Raw genomic sequence first — 19,232 nt, forward strand, 5'->3', positions numbered from 1 at the left:
GCGATCTCGACACTGGGGCTAGCGATAAAGTTGGCGCTGACTGGCGGGCCCGGCGGGGGCATCCAGCCAACGCCACCTCCATCCGACGGGCGTGGTCTTAAAGAATGGGTGAAAAAGCATCTTCAGTCCCTGGCGCGCGCCCTTGGCAAGCTGGCTGGGAAGGCTGCCGCTGGGATTTCGGGTATTATTGGCAGTATCGTGTCCTGGCTACTGAACCTTCTCGGAAAGCGGCTGGGTGGCTGGCCGATAATATCTGGGCTCTAGTCATCGCAGTAGGTGGCCTAATGCTCGTGGCTGTTCGCAAGTATTTAACGCATAGTCCACAGCAGCAGTAAGCCGATACCAACCCCAGCGACAACGATGGCTGTTATCTCCGCATCGTGATTCTTTTGGTTTGGAAATAGGGGTTCTTGTTTGCCTCCGGCTGCTGCAACATGCTGAACGCGCGCAGTAGGTGGTGGGACTCTTTCTTGTGGCTCAACGATCCCGTGGGAAGGTGCGCGCTTTTGCAGCACTTTAGCGTTCACACCCTCATTGGCGCCAAGCTTCTGGTCCTCTGTGGCCATGACGATTTTGTCGCCACATGGCTGATCTGCAGAAGCATGTCGCTGGGGGCCATATATAGGCCTATGCCATACACAAAGTCTACAGCGCTCCCGGCATACTGTAGCACGTCCTGGTAGCGGTTCGCGGCAAACTGTTTTTGCGCGCCGAAGGCTGTGCCCGTGCCTAGAATACACGCCCTTGTTTGCGCTTGGGCGCCTAAAACAGCCAACACGTATGTCCTGATGGAATCGTTTAGGCCTTCTACGCCCGGCTGCGTGAATCCTTGGCATTTGTCGACAATGAACGACGCCGAAGCCTCCTCGGCGTTCTGCTCGATGTAGTCGACGTGGAGCGCTGTAGGCTTTCCAGAGAACGACATCCTGCTCGGATCGAAGTTCCAATCACCAATGGGGCTGTAGCCCGTTCTCGTGACATAGTAATATGCCACTCCGAGGCCGTGATTCATCCCCCTGCGCCTCTAGTCTGTGTGCTTATCTACGTGGAACTCCCTACAAATCCTCTCATAGGCCCTCTCGTCGTAGGGGTTTTTGAATGTCGCCCACGCTCTGTCTTGCGGCAGGGGGGCCTGGATCTCTTCTAAGATCCGCCTAACTTGGTAATACGCATGGAACGTGTACAGGTCCCTTATTCGTTGGTCGGGGGCGAGAAGATGGTCTTTTGCAGAGACGCCACAGCCCGTGGTTGCGCACCAGACCGCGAAGTTCACTTGGTTCTGCCAGAATTGCATAGGATTGGTGTTCCAGGCCCGAACAATTTTATTGTCGGTTATCTTTGGCAGCCGGTACTTGGCCAACACATCTGTGAACTGGACTGGAAAGGCCTTCTTTTCATCGATGTAGATGTCAAATCGCGTGAGCTGCTCTGCGTGGGTTTGGATACTATGCAATGCCCCGGCCTTGTAAGTGGCCTCTCTATTGAACCTGCAAGCCTCGCTGTTCATCGTGGCTAAAATGTTCATCACATTGACTGACATTCTAAATGGGGCACAGCACACGCTGCCTCATGCCCTTAACAACCTCGATGGCCGCCTTAAAACCGCCCTTCGCGAGATAACATTCTACCCGGCCTGGGTGAATATCCCCTCCGGAGTGGGCTTCTTGCTTGAGGGCAAACGTGTTGAAGTGCCGACGGGCTACTACAATGTCTGTACGCTGGACAAGGACATATTCCGCCCGCATGGGGTTTCTCTGGGATTGAATGAAGCCACGGGCCGCTTAGTCCTTACCCTCCCTAGAAATGCCTTCATAATACTCCAAGAGCTTGCCCCCATCTTAGGGTTCTCCGACGGGATGACGCCCATAGGGGGGACTGTGGAGGGTGAAAAGCTACCTAACTTGGTTTCACACAAAGAAGTCTTCGTGCATTTAGATGAACTGAGCACCTCAGAAAACGTCAGAATAACCTCAGATTTCGGTGGCGGTTCCACACTACTTAAAGCCATCGCCGTGACTGGTGAAGGGATTAACTGCGGGAAGACGGTTTCATTTCCCAACCCACAGTACAAAACCTTGCGCGCCGACTATATAACGCACTTGACCGTGGCACTTTTAGACAAAGACGGCAAGTATATGAGTATGGTGGACGCAGCTGGTCCCAGGTCTGTGTGCTTGTCTTTAAGCGACTTGGCAGATGTGTCGGAGTTCGAACTTCAAGGCCAGGAAGGTAAAATCTACGCCTTCCAGTTTCAAAGTGGCAAGTACAACCGCTAAAAAGATTACGGGGGGGGGGGGGGGAGGGGCAAGCAGAACCTGCCACGTTTGCTTCCCTTGAAGATGTCTCATCCACTGCAGAGCAAGAGCGCAGGAAGCCGTCTGAGGTGAATGAAGAACAAAATCTCTCATTAATTCGCTTTGAAAACCGCTTTGTTCTTACCAGAGCTCGCGACCCCGATTGGTTGATAGATGTGAAGGTGACCCCGATGTCGGTCCAGGCCACTATGGCCGATGTGAAAAACGTTTTCAACTCCGGAACCTATTTCGTGTCGTACGTACCAGCCGGCAGCTGTTATCTAGATTGGGACAGAAGAGGCCGCTTCGTACTAATGTCGGGGCTGGGAGAGCCCGTGCGTCTTACCGCGCAAACCGATTTTAAGGCCGCACTACCACTAAACCCTGGATCTATGCTTATCTTCGACCTCATACTTGGCGCGGGCAGTCGCCGTTGCACTTTGATTACCGGGTTGAAAATAAGGTGGCTTGCGGAGCACGATGCAAAGGATCTCAGACTTATGATCAAATTACCGGCCCAGGGCGACCCAGTCATCCGGAGCTCTCTCGAGGATATACGAGTCGTCACAGGGGGCGTTTTAAATCTCGATGCAATCTATTTAGAGTTCGGCATATGCCTTCGCCGCTTTCATGTTAGTAGTCCCGATGACAATTTAGAGCTAACCGACGTTATTGATTCGTAGGACGGACAATATGGGGCGACTGTACCCGACGATCACGGATAAAGACTCCTTGGCCCCGACCGCGTCGACGATTATGGTTGAAAACCCCTTGGCCCCGACCGCGCACGCCCATCGCCTGCAGTATATCAGCGAAACACAGAGGCAGCTTGAATCTGAGCAAGATCTCCGCCGGGCCTTGTACAAAAAGTACCGGCGTGGTGTCTTGGCCACCGAGGCCCTTGATTCAGCCATGCTCACGGCCGGTTTGGGCCTAGGGGTTGCAGGCGTGGGGCTACTCACAACGATAATTGCAACCCCTGCTGTCTTGGCCATGGAAGCTGCGGCCCTAGCTTGCGGTGTCTTAAATGTCGCCAAAATTCGTTAGCCGCTGGCTTCACGCAAAGGCCAAGAAACATAACGATATACGGCTGTTGGCCGAGGCCAAACTTAACAGCATCCGTGCGCAGGTATCTAAGGCATTATCTGATGGTGTTATTTCAGACGTAGAGTTCAAGCAAATCGTTCAGGAGCTCAAGAACTACTCTGATCTGAAGCAGGAGATACGCGCCAAGTCTCGTGAGGTATTCAACACTGTAGAGATCGATGAAAGCACGAAAAAACACCTTATAGATCGCGGCCGAAAACTAGCTCGGCAAGAGCTGAAAAACGCTCTTTCCGAATGATGTTCTCGGGGGGGTGCCCAGGGGGAACTTGTTTGGAACCAGGGCCACCCCCATGCTATGTCTCGAGAGCCCCGCGGTAATAAAAATCTGCCCGGTGTGGGGCTCGAACCCATGGTCCAAAAAAGCAAAAGGCCTGGTTTATAGCTCAACCTGTTACCAATTAATCACCACCCTAACGGCGGGCTCCGGATTTTTTTGCGCTAGCGACCCACCGTTAGGGGGGGTAATTGGCGCTGACACATCCCACCACCATTGGGCCATCTACAACACCCCTTGGTAAGGTCTCTCTGCCTCCGAAACTGTCGAAAGTTACAGAGATTCCTTAGAAGTGCATAGAGCCCGGCGCTATATGCAGGTAATGTATTCATATACTACATATACAGGAGACCAAATCCGGATTTGAGCTAACAAACATCCTGCATAAACACAATGTCTCCAATCCTCCTAAAAATACTGGCTCTGATCAAACAAGACACGCTGAAAAAGACTGTCGGATTTATTTTTCATAAAAACCCGTAGTTTAAGCCCTATCCTGGGGAGAAAATCAGCTGAATCATCCTGTTGTGCAACACATCTGGCCTACATATAGGCTATACGCCTTATCTGTTAAATGCCAACTAGGTCGCCACATATCAATGTGTGTATGTAGGCTAGACTTATAAATAAGCGTGTACGCCTTGGCTGGGGAGGCGCCCAAGGGGGGGCCTCTATTTGTTCTGGGGAGGGCCCCAAGGGGAGGGTGCGCCAGAACCTATAGTGTGTATACGCCTCGAGATGGGGCTGGGAGCCCCTATTTGCCAGGGGGAGGGTGTTCAGGGAATGGGGGGTTGGGAGCCTCTATTTGTTATGGGGAGGGCCCCAAGGGGGGGGGGGGGGGTGCCAGAACCTATACTCTGCATACTACTCGAATCGTATATGCATGTCGGACGAAGCTATATGTGTAACTGATGATAGTAAGCTGATAATCTGTAACGAAGACAACTTCATAACAAGTGCTTTCTATGTTCACAGGTCACCTTGTATATAAAATGAGAGATTGCCAAGGTCACTAAAAAACAATCATGGAGGTTCCGACGAGAAGCACAATTGAAAGACTATGTGGATAGGCCTATAGACAGACTGGATCAGTTTTTTGGCCGCAACTGTGAGCTTAGCATGAATTAATAATACGGATGAGAATGAAGCTGAAATGCCTTAGACTGTTTCCCATGACAATACTGTTGTCCATAAGAGGTTTTCAAACGGAGTAATCCTCCCTTCCATACTCTAACTGTTCATGGCGGAGACAATAAGAGAAAACATAGTCTAATGTTTTTGAAGACCTCGGTGGTACTTGCCTTTCACTAATATGGCGCCGGAAATTTCGCCAATAACACGTCAGAATCGTTTGTTTACGCGGGGCACGCTAGTTTCATCCACCTATAAAGCTGACAAATACCAATCGACGTTGAACACTAAGCAAAAATCAAATGTAATCAGAGCTTATTTAATATTTAAAGTAATACAGTAGTCTTTTGTGCTTTTTAGAATGATATCGCATGTAGGTAAGACTCACATTCGAAAAGCTCTAGTTTTACAGCATCTGTAAGGCAGTGTATATTGATTTCTACTGCTCAGTTCTGGCCGGAACCTATTGATAAAATATTGGCGCGACGGCGGACGGGCGAATTGTGTCGTTCTCTGAGGAGAGACTGCGTCAGATGGGGGTCTGGTTAAAGAGAGGCGATCTACAGGTTACACCAGTGCACTCCTTACTATTTATGTATTAAATTTGTCAACTTCAACATCAAAAATATATATGCCCTAACGTTCGCGTGGTACAATGCCATACCACCAGCTGCAGCTTGCAATTTTCTTTACAATGGAGGGGCCTCCGTGGCTCAGTTGGTTAGCGCGCTAGCGCAGCGTAATGACCCAGGAGTCTCTCACCAATGCGGTCGCTGTGAGTTCAAGTCCAGCTCATGCTGGCTTCCTCTCCGGCCGTACGTGGGAAGGTCCGCCGGCAACCTGCGGATGGTCGTGGGTTTCCCTCGGGCTCTGCCCGGTTTCCACCCACCATAATGCTGGCCGCCGTCGTATAAGTGAAATATTCTTGAGTACGGCGTAAAACACCAATCAAATCAAATCAAATCTCTACAATAGACTAAAATATCAACCTGACCACCATTTTTTGAGCTGTGGTTCCTGGAAATGAATACATAGCATTGTTAGCTCGGTAACCTCCAGGGAGGGTAGGAAGTAACACTGGCCAAAATGATTGCAGTTTTATCCAAAACAGACAAAATCCTGATATATTTTAACCACGTGCAAACTAGCAGTTCAGGAATTTATAGTGTATCAACAACCTAAAACGTCTGTGTGCCAGTATTACCCATTTAGTTTACTTTATAGTGCGAAGGCAAATCTTAGACCCAACTGCTTGAATTGCGCATATGTAACCTACAGCAGTCCGGAATAGAATGACACGGTAACGCCAGGCGTATGGTACGGGTTAAATAACGCATTCAGTGGATTTTGTAGAGAAGAAAATCCATTGCATGCCTTGCAGCCATATATGTAATTTTCGCTCCAAATTTGTATACATTGCAGTAAAAATGGTTTAAAATCTGCTGGGTTTTAAAAACGCTTGCATATTTTTGAAATTCAAGTACAATGCTCTAATCCACATGTATACCCCCAGTAAGGGCCTCACCGAGACTTACGTGTATGCAGATTTCTAAGACTGCCCTGAGACTTGTTACATCTGGGGGCTATCAGCCTATCCGGGAACATCGTCCTGTAAGAAGTCTGGATCTGGAGGAATTGAAATCATAACCAATATACCACTAAATAGATTTCCGTGTGTGTTAGCATGGGCTTTGAAATTCGAAAATCTTGCCTAAGGCCGCAGAATTGCAGAAGTATCGAGACTGGAAATTCGCTTATGACCCAGGATTATATCAGGATTATGACACTGTATTTAATCGTTTTCTTATAACTTAATCAGCGCCATTCACTTAAATACTCTTTCAACCCACGTCTCTGCGGAAGTGTAGAGAGGTATATTATATCGGGCCTGTCCGTTTCTGTATGTCACGCTTTGGATTCCCTGCAGTAACAGTACCAACGTTTGTCTGATTTTGATAAAATACAGGTTCCTTTCGTTGAACATCAGATCTGTGTATTCTGAATTAGTTTGCTTTGTATAATGTGTATTGTCAGACTCCTTTAGGTTCACCAGAATAAAAATTAAGATGATTTTGTGGCAGTGTTGGTTTCAGTGATTAGGGCGACCGCTTCTTATCGGTTGGAAGGATCAAGTGGTGTTACGGTTTCTGCCATTGTTTGCCAAATTTTATGTACAGCAGAGGTACTTCGGCATCATGTCTTTGTACTTCGGCATCATGTCTTTGTACTTCCGCATCATGTCTTTGTACTTCCGCATCATGTCTTTGTCCAGATCTACCTACAGGGAGGCCATATGACATCTATGCATGTGTCACATCTCGTTTTTCGTTAGCACGTATTAGGTGAAATAAGTGCCGCTGTATGACTGCTCTTGTTAAATGTTTCCCATGTTGTCTCTTCAGAGAAAGGGAAATTGAAAATTGTTTGGTGTCCCCGGAGTTTTACGCTCGCAGCATTTAGTGTACGAGAGTACATGTATAGGCTGATGCGTCATCTGTTAACTGTAACATATAAACCTGTGAAAAATAATTTGTGTAAAATATAGTGAAGTCTGTCTAAGCAATGAACAGCATTTGTTTATATGGCCAAAGAAATGACAGTGGTGTACATACTCATTTAATAATCACAGGGTTTTGCTTCGTATTTGGCGAGGTGTGCATGATTTTCTCTGATATACATGTACATCTCTTGTCTTAGATGTCATAGCTAAATGTTTATCTATAGAAAACAAATAATCAGTATTTCACGTACATGTATGTATATACATTGTGTGAAAAGCTTATCTTCATGATCTTCATCTTCCACTCTGAGGGCACAACTGTTTTTTGTGGCCTACATGTAATTTTCTCAACAAGGTATAGCGGTGTAAAATGTTCAAAGTCAAGTGAAAACTACGTGCAAATAAGGGCTGAATAAAATATAACTGAAATGTTAACAATAGATGTTTTGTAACTTTAAAATTATAATATTTCAAAGTGAAAGAGTTTGGAACTGAAGGATAATTGGAGCTAACAATTCACATTTTGGAATATATTTCCGCATTTTCTTTGTTCACATCTTTATATTTATACTTATATTTTCTTGCTTGTGTGAGTTTACTAGTCATAGCACATGGGAACACCTGCCTGGAATTGATGGCTGAAACGAATGTGGCTACGCGCCGACAAATTATTTGATGCCAAGCTGTACGTAGTATACTGAGGCCAGCAAGGGAAGTACAGAGGTGTTCAAGGTAAGCTTATGGAACAAGACAGGGCTGTGAGAAACCTACAGAGCTAATCATTACCTTACCTTACCTTACCATAGCAGGCCTACCATAAGTACACACAAGTAGGCTATAATAGCATGTCCTGACTCCAAATGGTCAGGACTGCACATTCTTACTCTACTTGCAGACATTCAGGTATCGGCGTAATTAAAATGTCCGTAACTTGATACAAAATGTTGGTATTACATGGTGGTCCCTGTCCTTCATCACGTGCTGTCAAGTCACATGACCACCTACTTGCCGGGACAAGGAAGAAATTTTTTATTTTATTTTTGTTTGATCAGTACGTATATCGGAAATCAAGAATGATATATTGTTTGTGGTGGAGGTATTTCTCCTCGTGGCTGTGGTAAAGTGTCAGTACAAACCAACGTGGGAATCTCTAGATGCTCGGCCGCTGCCGGCCTGGTACGACGAGGCCAAGTTCGGAATATTTATACACTGGGGAGTCTTTTCGGTGCCCAGTTTTCGATCTGCATGGTTCTGGTGGGACTGGCAGGGAGTAAACGATTTCTGACGTTGTAGCGTTTATGAAAAGTAATTATCCTCCTACATTCACGTATCCCGATTTTGCTCCGACATTTAAGGCTGAGTTTTTCAACCCGGAACAGTGGGCAGATGTAATACAGGCGTCCGGAGCAAGGTAAACTTAGTTCATTTGATCAAAAGTGTTGTAAGAGTTCTGTCCCTTGTTAGCTACTGCGTTGTACTTGGGAGTATTATATACAGTATAGTCCAAGGTTGTACTCATGATGTCCTGTGCACGTCCTCATGGCATCCAAGATTGGACTGATTTTCCCAACACGAGCGTTCAGTACCTCAAATAACATTAACTATTTTGTAAACTAATTTCCGTTAAAATCATTTACTAATAGGAAATAGGCAAGGCGTAAGGCCGAACGTAGTGTGTCGGTATAGGCCTTTTTTTTTTTAATTAAATTAAACGTTGAGGCCAACAGTTTATGATATTTACCTGCCTCAAGTAGTCATTGAATTCAAAAACCTGGTATGTCAATTCCGCAAAGCACTTTACAGAAACTAAATGAGCTGTTGAACGGCAGCACAGGCCGATTTCTGGTGTGGACTGAAGAGAGATGATTCTTTTCGACCATTTCTGCAATTAAGTTTCAATGAATTTCAGGAGTTATATGCAGAAAACGCTATAAAGTGTATATCATGAGATCATGAAAATCAAAAGGGGGGCCTCCACGGCCGAGGAGGTTAGCACGCCACAACAGCGCAATGACCCAGGAGCCTCCCATCAACGCGGTCACTGTGAGTTCAAGTTCAGCTTATGCTGGCTTCCTCTCCTGAAGGAGACCCTGACAAGTTGCCAAGTCTCCAACATTCTTCAACCACTGTTTGATGTTATTTTCAATGACTGTAAAGTTTATGGAAGATTTTAAATAAGATCTCCACATCCAAAGTTCAGAACTTTACCAATTGAGCTGAGGTAAATTCCCTCAGAGTGTGTAAACTATGATCATTCGTACACACCTCCAGCTCTTAATAGATCAGACTTTGGGCGTATAAACTATCCTTACTACACAACTGAAGTCCAAATTGATCAGACTGGACACTGGATATTGAAAATATTGAAAAATAGGCTCTGCCTTCAACCTCACCTTGCTACGTTCGGTAATATGCCAAGTTCTAAACATACACTGAGGAGGTGGAATATTTTTTTTAACCCTAGTTCAGTTAAATAAACGTTGATGTCTATTTTCAACAATTTCTGATATTTTCTGGCATCAGTGTTTAATTATTGAACTGAAAAATACCGTCTGCCCTTTCTGCAAAGTGTTTGCGGAATGAAGTGGGCCTTTAAATGCACTCTATAGCTGCAACACAGTTCCCCATTATGAACATAGGCCTATACCAGTCAGTTTTTTAATTTTTTGCCAATGCCATATCTACAGTCCAATAACAGATGATCTGAGGCATGTAGTATTTTTAAACTCATGACTGAACTGTCTGATCCATTGAGCTTGCTGAATCATTTGATTATACGGCAAAGAACTCACAGTTGTTCGAATCAGGAGTTTTGTAGTTTTGTCGGTACCAAATCCACTGGCGAGTTCCAGGAAATTCTACGTTCTTTAGCCTTGTGTTGTAAATTTTGTAACCTCAGCAAATAAGAGTGACAACTTTTGTAAGTCAACTTACCATACTCTCTGGTTAAACTCCTTTTTAATGTACTTCATTTATTGTACCGGTACTTGAATACATTATCTTATAAATGGGAGTTTGGTTGATCAAGGGATCTGGAAAGCACATTTTGGACCACAAAATAAACACTAATTATGATCCCAAAGTAAATGAATTGTTCCTGTATATACACGTAGGTATGTAGTGCTGACCAGCAAACACCACGAAGGGTTTACGAACTGGCCATCCAAAGTATCCTGGAATTGGAACTCGATGGATACAGGACCTCACCGAGACTTGGTTGGTAAGTGTGCCCTGTGTCGGAAGAGTTGGCAAGTCTGCCCCGTGTCTGTAAGTCTGTGTCATGTGGGAAGAGTGGGTATGTATCTGGATGGTAAATCTGCACTGTGTGGGAAGAGCTTGTGTATATGTGGAGGGTAAGTCTGCCCCGTGTCTGTAAGTCTGTGTCATGTTGGAAGAGTGGTTATGTATCCGGAGGGTAAGTCTGCCCCGTGTTGGAAGAGTTGGCAAGTCTGCCCCGTGTCTGTAAGTCTGTGTCATGTGGGAAGAGTGGGTATGTATCTGGATGGTAAGTTTGCACTTTGTGGGAAGAGCTTGTGTATATATGGAGAGTAAGTCTGCCCCGTGTCTGAAAGTCTGTGTCATGTTGAAAGAGATGGTATGTATCAGGAGGGTAAATCTGCACTGTGTGGGAAGAGCTTGTGTATATGTGGAGAGTAAGTCTGCCCCGTGTCTGTAAGTCTGTGTCATGTTGGAAGAGTGGGTATGTATCAGGAGGGTAAATCTGCACTGTGTGGGAAGAGCTTGTGTATATGTGGAGAGTAAGTCTGCCCCGCATCTGTAAGTCTGTGTCATTTTGGAAGAGTGGGTATGTATCCGGAGGGTAAGTCTGCCCCGAGTCAGAAGAGTTGGCAAGTCTGCCCCGTGTCTGTAAGCCTGTGTCATGTGGGAAGAGTGGGTATGTATCTGGATGGTAAGTCTGCCCTGTGTGGGAAGAACTCGTGTATATGTGGAGGGTAAGTCTGCCCTGTGTCTGCAGGTCTGTGTCATATGGGAAGAGGTGGTTTGTGTGTGGTGAATAAGTCTGCTTTGTGTGGGAAGTATTGGTATGTGTTTGGTGGGTAAGTCTACTTTGTGTGGGAACTATTGGTATGTGTTTGGTGGGCAAGTCATCTTTGTGTGGAAAGTATTGTTTTGTGTGTGGTGGGTAAGTCTGCTTTGTGTGGGAAGTATTGGTATGTGTTTGGCGGGTAAGTCTGCTTTGTGTGGGAAGTATTGGTATGTGTTTGGCGGGTAAGTCTGCTTTGTGTGAGAAGTGTTGGTATGAGTATGATGTGTAAGTCTGCTTTGTGTGGGAAGTATTGGTATGTGTGTGGTGGGTAAGTCTGCTTTGTGTGGGAAGTATTGGTATGTGTGTGGTGGGTAAGTCTGCTTTGTGTGGGAAGTATTGGTAAGTGTATGACAGGTAAGTCTGCTTTGTGTGGGAAGTATTGGTAAGTGTATGACAGGTAAGTCTGCTTTTTGTGGGAAGTATTGGTATGTGTGTGGTGGGTAAGTCTGCTTTGTGTGGGAAGTATTGGTATGTGTATGGTGGGTAAGTCTGCTTTGTGTGGGAAGTATTGGTATGTGTGTGGTGGGTAAGTCTGCTTTGTGTGGGAAGTATTGGTATGTGTATGACAGATAAGTCTGCTTTGTGTGGGAAGTATTGGTATGTGTATGGTGGGTAAGTCTGCTTTGTGTGGGAAGTATTGGTATGTGTATGATGTGTAAGTCTGCCCTGTGTGAGAAGTATTGGTAGGTGTATGGTGGATAAGTCTGCTTTGTGTTAGAAGTATTGGTATGTGTGTGGTGGGTAAGTCTGCTTTGTGTGGGAAGTATTGGTATGTGTATGATGTGTAAGTCTGCTTTGTGTGGGAAGTATTGGTAGGTGTATGATGGGTAAGTCTGCCTTGTGTGGGAAGTATTGGTGTGTGTATGATGGGTAAATCTTTCGTGTGGAATAAGTTCGCATGTTTGGTATGGTATGTAGTCTTTCATGTGGAATAAGTTGGCATGTTTGGTATGGTATATTGGTATGTAAAAACTTCTAAATACAGCAAGTTCATCATGTACCAGAAGAATTAATGTGTTTTACTGTCCTTATCTTGGAGATGCTATATGTATCTGTGTTTTAAAAATAGAGCCCACGAAAATCCACTTATGGAAACCTTAATTTGAATCATTATTATAAAGAAGCTTACAGTGTGCATTACTGTCTATTGAGTTTCTCACACAGAAAATATGGCAAATGCCATTTCAACGCTTGAGAAATTCTAATTCTAATATTTCATTTAATACAACCTTGTTGGTGACCATTGTGGTAATGTTTCTGTTTTTAACTGATTTTGACCAATCATAACAGGTGACCTTGCAGCTGCCATACGTAATCAAACAAGTGTGATATTCGGCCTTTACCATTCCTTGTTTGAATGGTTCAACCCACTCTACCTGCAGGATAAGCAAAACAACTGGACTACCCAAGATTTTGTTAAGGTTTGTGTTATCTCAGATGGGAAGCAGATGTATTTTAAATCATCATTTTAAATGTGTATCTTCAAGATAATGTTTATAAAAGCTACATCAGTTGAATTTTATAAACTTTTGGAAAATGTTGTCCAGGCGTGATGATTACAAACTACAAAGGTGATATTTACACTAAAGAGTTAACCCTCATTGTCCAATCTTCAACTTTGTGTTCGATGTCGATCATTCAGTCGGAATAGTCAGGTTTAGTTTTTTAAAAGCTTCTAAAAAACTGAAGCAGAAAGTGGAAAAAGAAGTAAAACATTAAAACATTTCAAGATCACATTTCACATTTTGCCATGGAGGTATTCTATTTCCCAGTTGCTGCCTTAGGCACCAGATCAGAATAATCAAAGGCATTAGAGGAGGGTGGTGTATATCCCAGGTCAGTGAGAAAAGTGCACTTCTCCTAATCTTGAGGTACATAATGTCTGCCTTTGTTGCAGAGAATTTGTAAATTGCACTTGTCACACTATGCATTGGGGTATTGGTGACGTTGACGACCGTCTGTGCAGTCTGGCATCTGCTGAAAACCACTTGTCTTACTTGTGCATATTTGTACCTCATACGTATATAAGTTTATCAGCTGCTTGCCAAAGGTTGGTGGTTTACCCTTGAAATCTTGACCCTTGAGTTCCTCTTCTCACCATACTGACACCCATAGTATAAGTGATTCTTGGCGTTAAACAATGCAACAAAGCGTCAATGAGTGAATCTGAAGTATTATGAATCTGTCTGACCGTCCAACAGTTGAAGCATTTTATGAATGTTTATCTACAGGAAAAGACTGAAGTTGAATTATTTGATTTAATAAACACTTACAAGCCCGATCTCCTCTGGTCAGATGGGGAATGGGAAGCTCCAGCCTCGTACTGGAACTCACAGCAGTTTCTGGCCTGGCTGTACAATGATAGGTAAACCTATAGAAACGTATTACATCCAACCTGCCTCTTGGGAACTACGTGCAGTTTGACTTGAAGCTGCAGGTGGAATATCTGTTAAGCTTGTACGCAATATTAGTAGTGATAATGAGAACGGCATAATGGAAAACCAGGCTCAGTAAAACACTTTATGAAGCGAATTAATTGCAGTTGAACAAATCTTTGCAGTGAATATGTTTTATTCTTTTTTCCTCACGGTAATACCACGTATTGGCGTAATGTTTTGTTGTTTTTTAACTCACAGCCTTTGTCTTTCTTTTGTACTTCGTAAAATGTTAGACCCTATTCTATTGAGGACCCTACTCAAACAGAATTACACCTAATGTCTCTACAACGACTTTTTGTTGGTTTTCACCTATTTGAAGCCCTGTAAAGGACACTGTTGTGACTAATGACAGATGGGGAGCGAGGACCCTCTGTAAACATGGCGGCTATTATACCTGCAGTGATCGATTCAATCCAGGTAAGGAATACTTTCACCTGAAGTAATCTTAGAAGTGAGCTCATTTAATGGCATAAGTTGATAACTGTTAAAGTCTATGTCTTTTAACTTTTTGCCTATACCATACTTTCCTGTAAAATGAGTGGACTCATTTTGAAAACAAATGGTATGCTGTACACTGGGCGTTGATCCAGACATGAATTTACAATAGCAGCCCTACAAGCGTTTAGAACAAACTCAGCGCAGTAACAATACAAAACAAGCGGTTGAGTTACACTATAATTTCAAAACAATTCCACATATGGCAGCCTCCATGGGGGGTAGTTTAGGTAACTCGTGCTGTTCTCCGGCGAAACGCATGCCCTCGTTTTTGAATACTTATGATGGCACCCGAGGCAATGGATTCTTGGTGTCGAAAACAAGCTTTTGAGTGTTTAACATTATGAAAGAAGTATTCTACTTGAATTTCCGTGCAATGTTATGGACGTCCATCATATCCCTGTGACTGAGCTTGTGTTGTTACATGTCTCTGGCTAAAGGCAATTTTGATAGTGAATATGAGTGATTTTACAGAGAGCTCATCACAGTCAAAACAGCTGAAAGAAAGAGACTACATCTGCGTGGGCTTTAAGAATATAAGCCTACTTTTAGGGGATTCCTAGGACGTGTATGGTGGGAGTTTTGGGACAAAAATCCACACTTGGTAACCAGATTAAATCCTCAGTATGTACGAAGAATAGCTCAAATTATTAACCTTCAGTAAACATTTAGGAACATTTTTCAGATTTTGAACGGTAACACAAGAACAGACTTTGTTGATATTTTTTGAAAGGTAATCATTTTGGCTGCTCTAAAATAACAGCAAAACTTCGAATGGATTTGTGCTGATTGATATTTTGCCACACAACTGCCGTATATCTTCTTAATCCACCAGCTGCGGATTGTCATGGGTTCCCCCTGGCTATATGGTGTCTTCCACTTATGACTACGATTCGAAATTATTTCATTCCACTTAAGCCTACGTAAGGGATTAGGACACCCTAATACCCAATACTATAATCCGATTTTCGCCCAGTTATCTAGTTATCTAGTCACTTGTCAGCATTCGGTATAGTCTGAAAAGTGTTCACTTTTGGCAGGCTCTTGTATATAAACAGAACGAATTCCTGTGATTCCACCATAACTTGGTTAACACTTACGATGGCCGCTCCTATGACCTAAGTAGAATTTGGAGGACGCAACCTACTTCGTAACGGCTTTATGGATAGAAGGAATAGGAAACTTGATACCAGATGCTGGTGGATATGTGATTGCATGGGGCGTCGAGCTGGGCTTTGCGCTGATAATAATATTATAAATGATAATCACAACCACGGACCAAACCCTGCAGATCCAAATGTTTCAAGTTTCTTGCAACCTTGAAGAAAGGTCCCCTGATGGAGTATGCCGACTCGGTGTCTGGATGCTGTCCTTCTGATTTTTTCATAACATAATGATATTAAAGTCTGATCTGTTCGATATTCGATATATATCTAAGAATAGACAGTTTTTATCAATATCTGAGTTTTGTCATGCTTGACTGATCCCACCTGACCTGCCACCTGAGGCGTTAATCCTAATCCCTTGCCCCTCCATTCCTCTTATGCCTACATTCTCTTTCGACTTTCCTACTCAAGTTTTTCAAATCGTAGACATAAGTGGAATAAACCGGCTATATGCTCTGTTTCCTCACACCACAATGCTGGCCGCCGTCGTATAAATGAAATAGTCTTGAGTGCAGGGTAAAACACCAATAAGATAAGTAAATTAATCCATCGGTTTTTATAGTTTCAGTATTATTATAGGCATATACATGTACATCCACTCGGCGATGGAAACCTGTGTGTGAGTATCGCATTAATATGGGCTGCAAATCGCTGCCGTTACAAACATGGACAGAGTCATTCCCAACATTTTTATCTTGTTGTTTTATGTAGGCGTTCTCCAGAAACACAAATGGGAGAACGCGATGACGCTAGATACCAAATCTTGGGGTTTCAGACGCAATGCTCCACTGACGGATTACCTAGACATGGAAAACCTGACGCAAATTTTAGCAGAAACAATTAGGTAAGTGAGAGTTTGCTATGCTGAATCGTTTTAAAAGCAAAAACAACACCAGACGAAATGTCTACATGCGACAAAATAGTATCCCACATAAAGTTTAAAAAGCGTACCTTTTTCTTTTTTTTAACGGAGATATCAAAGTTCAGTGAGCTAAAACTTTCACAACCAATTTTGATCAATTCAGACGCGAGGTATTTATGTACCCCGGTGGCGTCCCCTGAACCCTTTTTTGCCTGTTGACCATATGTGCCTAGTGTACGGATGACTCGACGTCGTGTTTTACGGTTTTTCTAACATCGCCAGATTAAAAATTGACTAATAGCATAACGACTCACGTGAGAAGAAAATGTCTGTGTCTTGTTTCAGGCCTCGTCCGAAATAACCTACTGCTGTAGTATTTGTTGCCTTTTCTCTTAATAGGTTAAGACCCACGATTATCTCTTGTAAATATGAGTAATCTGATTTGCGAAATCACAATTGCAAGGAGGAACGGCTTACCGCAAACACAATGAAATTAAACAACCGTCGCATCAAAATTCAGTATAACTGGGCGTTTGAAAACTCATTTTGGTAGGCCAGTTTGTGTTGTGCTTACTGCTTATATAGTGTCACATGTTGGCATACATCATGTACGTGGCTGCAGAAACTAGCTGCATTATACATTCCAAATAAGCTTTAGTAACAGGTTTGTAGAATGCATAGTGAAAGTTAAGGCTTAAATATCAATACCAATTATACTGCGTTATTGAAACTGTTTAATTGATTAAATAACGTGCCACTGATACCATGATTTCCAGACTAAATAACTACCACTTATACCATGATTTCCAGACCAAATAACGTACCACTGATACCATGATTTCCAGACTAAATAACGTACCACTGATACCATGATTTCCGGACTAAATAACGTACCACTGATTCCATGATTTCCAGACTAAATAATGTACCACTGATACCATGATTTCCGGACTAAATAACTACCACTTATACCATGATTTCCAGACTAAATAACGTACCACTGATACCATGATTTCCAGACTAAATAACGTGCCACTGATGCCATGATTTCCAGACTAAATAGCGCATCTATGGTATACATAATACATACCATGTTACACTTGGGAGTATCTGAGCTGAAGTGCTTAAAAAAGGTTTCTAACGCATCAATACCCGATCTCCATGCCTTGGTGTTTATGCACTTCATTGTCATTCTCCAGTTGTGGCGGGAACCTGTTAATGAACATCGGTCCGACCGCGGACGGGCGAATTGTACCGATCTTTGAGGAGAGGCTGCGTCAGATGGGAGCCTGGTTAAAGGTTAACGGAGAGGCGATCTACGGCAGTCAGCCATGGACCTTCCAGAATGACACGGTCACACCAGGCGTATGGTAGGAATTCCCTTTTTTGTGCGAAGGGGAAACAGAGAAGACAGGTCTGAGAATCGGAGAGTTCAAAAACACTTAGTTACAAAAAGATCTGCAAATTTTCACATCTGTTTTTACTCCTTCGTGTAAATGTTTCTTAAACAAGTTCATTCGAAGACTGTATATGATGATTTTGTTAACATCTAAAGCAAAATGTCCCATTCGGCTGAGGTATCATTATCACTGCAACAAATCGACTGCATTGAGGTAGGAAGTTCGAATCCAGCCTTTGCTCTTTCGTCTGGAGCTTTCCATCAAGAGGTGTGTCAGGTAACCGGAAATAATTTTGAAACTTAAAACTTAAAGCCACTACAGGCAGTTAGGAAGTCTTGGAGGCAGATTATTTGTTTGTGTGATGGCCGGTTATATAAGTTTCCCCTCATTGTATCGGATACAGTTCATCTGAACTATCGTCTGGAAGTTTGAAAACTGACACATTTTCTTTCAAGCATATGTAACATGAGCCATCAAAGACATCTACGTTGAACTCTATGCCTTTCATGTTTGTGTTTTTTGGGGTTTTTTTTGTTTGTTTGTTTTTTTCGTTTGTGTAATGTTTGTGTTGTATATTCTGCCCCATGAGCAGTCCATGAGTTTTTTTCCCATTTTCATGTCACACGTTTGAAACCATGACACACAAAAAATTGAGCTCTAGACATTTTTACCACCTCATAACTGATAATTTATGACAAATGCTTAAGGATTCCAACTTCCAGTACTAAAACACAAAGCACCATAACGAGGTTTTAAATTTGGAGTTAAGTCAGAAATTGCTTTGTGAAATCGGCCCCAGTGTCTTAGACTCCTTCTCCTTTCTGTTTCAGGTACACCATGGCTAAACGTGTTGCAAGCACCGCGGTATACGGCATTGTCCTTGATTGGCCAGACGGAGACATTCTGTATCTGGCATCTGTCAGCCCTAGTTTACAAACTAATGTTACCCTGTTGGGTTATCTAGGAACATTTGATTGGAGAAGGCCTGAATCAGGTGGAATTGAGATTATCATACCACCAATTCCAGCCAGTCACATGCCTTGTAAATGGGCGTGGGTATTCAGATTTGAAGGTTTAGAAACCTAGCCCCTCTTGAAAAAGGCGGTTGCCTCCCCTTGATTATTTTGTAAATAGGCACACGTGTATACCTGAGTAAGTAGGCCTACATATATATTTGTATGAATAATTTTGTCTTTTCTCCATATACTACTATTGAATAAAAGTTAGAGACGTAAATATCGATTATATAGGCGTAGTGAATGTGTTGTGTTGGTACGGTTGGATTATCATTGGCCCCGTGTGGTAGGCCCATGTATTAAACCTCATGCTGTGGTTGTATCAAAAACACTTGAGCTGTTCATTATAAGGTTGAAAATAACCCCATAAAGCGTCGAAGGCAGCTTTAGGTCAGGTGCTATGTACCTGCCGAGGTTTGGGTGCCTCTGTCATGCTCTGAACAGCGAAGCGAGGTTTTTCTCGTGAAACTATATTATTTATTTATTTGTTTGATTGGTGTT

General features: G+C 43.4%; 1 pseudogene; it reads left to right on the forward strand.

Moving 5' to 3' along the window:
- Window positions 1-2,141: 2,141 nt before the first annotated feature.
- LOC135467187 (alpha-L-fucosidase-like) lies at window positions 2,142-18,951 on the forward strand (annotated as a pseudogene).
- Window positions 18,952-19,232: the final 281 nt, after the last annotated feature.

The sequence above is a fragment of the Liolophura sinensis genome, chromosome 6, assembly GCF_032854445.1.
Source record: "Liolophura sinensis isolate JHLJ2023 chromosome 6, CUHK_Ljap_v2, whole genome shotgun sequence".
Lineage (NCBI taxonomy): Eukaryota > Metazoa > Mollusca > Polyplacophora > Chitonida > Chitonidae > Liolophura > Liolophura sinensis.